The sequence below is a fragment of the Homalodisca vitripennis genome, chromosome 4 (genome assembly GCF_021130785.1).
Source record: "Homalodisca vitripennis isolate AUS2020 chromosome 4, UT_GWSS_2.1, whole genome shotgun sequence".
Classification (NCBI taxonomy): domain Eukaryota; kingdom Metazoa; phylum Arthropoda; class Insecta; order Hemiptera; family Cicadellidae; genus Homalodisca; species Homalodisca vitripennis.
In genome coordinates this window covers 116,475,745-116,480,229 of record NC_060210.1, presented here as the reverse complement: position 1 = coordinate 116,480,229, position 4,485 = coordinate 116,475,745, and positions in this window count along the sequence as shown.

Sequence of the window (4,485 nt, the reverse complement as noted above, 5' to 3'; positions counted from 1 at the left end):
AAACATTCCCGCGTTTTGTCGCTTAAAAACCACACGAGATAGGACAAAAAGTTACTTGACCTTTTTTGTAGTTGACTTCATTCCTGACTAACGATTTTTCGTCAGATCGAACCTAGCTCCAACGGTTCACCCGCTATCAGGCTTACAAGAAATGCCTGCAGGGGTAAAGAATGCGCGATTTTTGAGGAATTTTTTTGAGGGGTTTAAAAGTAAAAAATTCCGGTTTTCAGAATTTTCCTGTCGGTTATACGGCAAAAGATACCTGCATGCCAAATTTCAAGTTTCCAGCACTTCTAGAAGTAGGTTAGAATTTGTATACATTATCAGTGAGTGAGTGGTTTCACATGCGGCTGTATAGTATATTAGACTCGCCTTCGGCTCGCTGGGGGCTACGCCCCCAGGCCCCCAAAGTAAACGCTTGCAAATTCGGGGATAAGCGGAATTCGGTGACTGGTTAAGTCCGGACATTAAGTAAATGACAAGGGATTTAAAAATTGACCTTTTTCATAGATTTTTTTCCGGATTCGTAAAAACTTTTGACTTTGAGGGCATTTTGCGGTTAAACCGTTAGAGATACGACAAAAAGTGACTGGACCTTTCTTGTTGGAAATTTAATTTTGTCTTTCGATTGTGCCCTCAGATCTGATCTACGACCTATGGTTTAGCCAGAAATGAGCTCGGGAGAAAAGTCTGCACGGGTCAGCTATCTTGAATTGTTTAGTATAAACATAATAAAAACCGACCTCAAGGCAGTATTTTAAGTCGAACAGGGGGTTTAATATCACCAGGAGACTATCTAGTCAAGGCGAGAAATTCCCTGGGTGGGTGATTAATGTTAAGGAGGTTAAGACAAGAGGGGGTTTAATTTCGTCAGGATATTGTCTGGTCATATGAACAAATTCCCAGGGGGGGTTAACGTTACCGGGGGATAAGTCTCCCAGGGGGTTATCTGGTCATACCAGGATCTTCCCAGGGGGGGGGGTTAAGAGATTTGGTGACTGGTAAAATTCGGACATGAGGTCATGGCAGGAAATTCCCTGGGGGGGTTTAATGTTACCAGGGGGGTTAACACATCAGGGGTTGAATGTACAGGAGGTTATCAGGTCATACCAGGAAATCCCCGGGGGGGGTTAATATTACCGGGGGTTAATGACACACTTGGGCCTTTTTTAGAGGGTATTGTGTCTGTGAACATAATAAATATTCCTCTGTCCCTATCTACTATTGACGCTTAGCTAACGCTCAGCCAACTCCCGAAGTCACTGAACCTTTTCTGTAGAATCACGTGATTTCCTAAATCCCGTTTTAAAATTTGTTTTGAGTTTACGACCAACCGTTTTAGCCGCTATCAAGCCCGGAATGTAAATTTTTAGGCGAAAATGTCCAATATTTTCACTTAATCGCGTTTTGCGGTCAAACTAAGGGAAATATAGTAAAAAGTCACTGGACCTTTTTTGTAGGTCATCTTATTTCCTAAATAAAAACGTTAGTCTTATTTTGACCTCCGACCAATGGTTTCGCCGCTATCGACCCCAAAAACAAAAGTTTCGCGTAAAAGTTACAACAAAATTGCACATAATCACGTTTTTCGACCAAACCAATGGAGATAGGGCAAAACGTCACTGAAGCTTTTCTGTAGATCACGTAATTTTGCTAATTTGATGGATCAATCAGATTTGAGCTACGACCTACCGTTCGGGCCGCTATCGGGCTCGAAACATTATTTTTATCGAAAAAATCTCTGGAATGTCAAATGTTCGAGCGTTTTGTCACTTAACCATGGAAGATAGAGCAAAAAGTCACTGGACCTTTTTTGTAGTTCACTTCATTCCTGACCATGAATTTTTCGTCAGATCGAAGCTACCTCCAACGGTTTCGCCCACTATCGGTCTTACAAGAAATGCCTGCAGGCGAGAAAAATGCGCGAATTTTTGCGAATTTTTTTGAGGGGTTTAAAAACAAAAAAGTCCGGTTTTCAGACTTTTCCTCTGGGTCATATTGCGAAACGGTACCTGCATGCCAAATTTTCAAGTTTCCAGCACTTCTAGAAGTATGTTAGAATTTGTATATATCTGTCAGTCAGAGAGTGAGTCAGTCAGTCAGTTACACATGCGGCTGTATATTATATAGGACTCGCCTTCGGCTCGCTGGGGGCTACGCCCCCAGGCCCCCATTTGGGTGTTGGCTAAATTCGGGGATAAGCGTAGTTCGGTGATTGGTTAAATTCAGACGTGAAGTTTTCCAAATTTTATGTATCCGTTCTCGAGAATCTTACGGGTCGTAATGCTTCGCTAACGCTCAGCCAAAAGATGTGTGGTGTATAATATTAATCAATTGATGTGGTAGAAGAGTTAAGTTATGTGTTCGTGAAATTTGGAGACAAGAAGAATTTGGTTTTAACCAAAGTCAGAGGACGTATGTATACCATAGTTTTAATTTTCCGGATTTACCCAAACTTTTGACTTTGAGGGCGTTTTGCGGCTTAACCGTTAGAGATACGTGAAAAAGTGACTGGACCTTTCTTGTCGGAAATTTAATTTTATCTTTCGACTCTGATCTCGGATTTGATCTACGACCTATGGTTTAGTCGGTACAACGCTTGGGATAAAAAATCTGCACTGGTCAGCTGTTGTGTAAACAGATATAGTGTAAATAAATTTAAAACTACCTTTATCCGATTATTAAGTTGATCAGGGGGTTTAATTTTATCAGGAGTTCATCAACCAGGAAATTCCCGGGAGGGGGGGGGTTTATGTCCTCGGGGGTAAAGAAACGCGTGTACTTTTCTAGTAAATTTTGTGTCTGGGCACGAAGAATTTTTTATGGAAATAAAAACGTTGATAAGGGGGTTAAAATTACTTTAGATATTACCATTCCACGCCAGAGTTTTTGACAATGAATTAATATTTCATAAAATTAAATAAAAGAACACTCTGTCCCTATCTACTATTGAAGCTTCACTAACGCTCAGCCAACTCCCGAAGTCACTGAACCTTTTTTGTAGATCACGTGATTTCCTAAATCCCGTTTAAAATTTGTTTTGAGTTACGACCAACCGTTTAGCCGCTATCAAGCCCGGAATGTAAATTTTTAGACGAAAATGTCCAATATTTTCACTTAATCGCGTTTTGCGGTCAAACTAATGGAAATATAGTAAAAAGTCACTTGACCTTTTTTGTAGGTCATCTTATTTCCTAAATAAAACGTTGCTATTATTTTGACCTCCGACCAATGGTTTCGCCGCTATCGACCCCAAAAACAAAAGTTTCACGTAAAAGTTACAACAAAATTGTACATAATCACATTTTTCGGCCAAACAAATGGAGATAGGGCAAAAAGTCACCGAACCTTTTCTGTAGATCGCGCAATTTGCTAATTTGATGGGTCAATCAGATTTGAGCTACGACCAACGGTTCGGGCGCTATCGGGCTTGAAACATTATTTTTATCGAAAAAATCTCTGGAATTTCAAATGTTCGAGCGTTTTTGTCGCTTAACCATGGAAGATAGAGCAAAAAGTTACTGGACCTTTTTTTGTAGTTCACTTCATTCCTGATTATGAATTTTTCGTCAGATCCGAGCTAGCTCGAACGGTTCGCCCCCGCCCGCTATTGGGCTTACAAAAAATGCCTGCAGGGGTGAAAAATGCGCGAATTTTCTCGAATTTTTTTGAGGGGTTTAAAAGTAAAAAAGTCCGGTTTTCAGACTTTTCCTCCGGGTCATATTGTGAAAGGTACCTGCATGCCAAATTTCAAGTTTCCAGCACTTCTAGAACTATGTTAGAATTTGTATATATCTGTCAGTCAGTGAGTGAGTCAGTCAGTCAGTTACACATGCGGCTGTATATATTATAGGACTCGCCTTCGGCTCGCTGGGGGCTACGCCCCCAGGCCCCCATTTGGGTGTTGGCCAATATCGGGGATAAGCGGAATTCAGTGACGGGTAATATCTGAGAATTATACTAGGGTCTGGGTGTTTAAATTAGGCCTAATTTATTGAAATTTTATTTATTAATCCAATTTTTGACTTTAATGACATTTTACTGCTTAACCGTTAGAGATACGAGAAAAAGTGACTGGACCTTTCTCGTCGGAAAATTTAATTTTGTGTTTCGATTGTGCCCTCAGATTTGATCTACGACCTATGGTTTAGTCGGTATAACGCTTGGAATAAATGTCTGCACTGGTGGGGAAAAGAGCGATTTGGTGATTGGTAAAATTCGGACATGAGGCCATGCCAGGAAATTCCCTGGGGGGGGTTTAATGTTACTGGGGGGGTTAACATTTCAGGAGGTTTAATGTACTCAGGAGCTTATCTGGTCATACCAGGAAATCCCGGGGGGTTAATGTTACCGGGGGGGGTTAACACATCAGGGGGTTTAATGTACTCAGGAGGTTATCTGGTCATACCAGGAAATCCCCGGCGGGGGGGGGTTAATGTTACCGGGGGTTAATGACACACTTGGACTTATTTTAGAGGGTGTTGT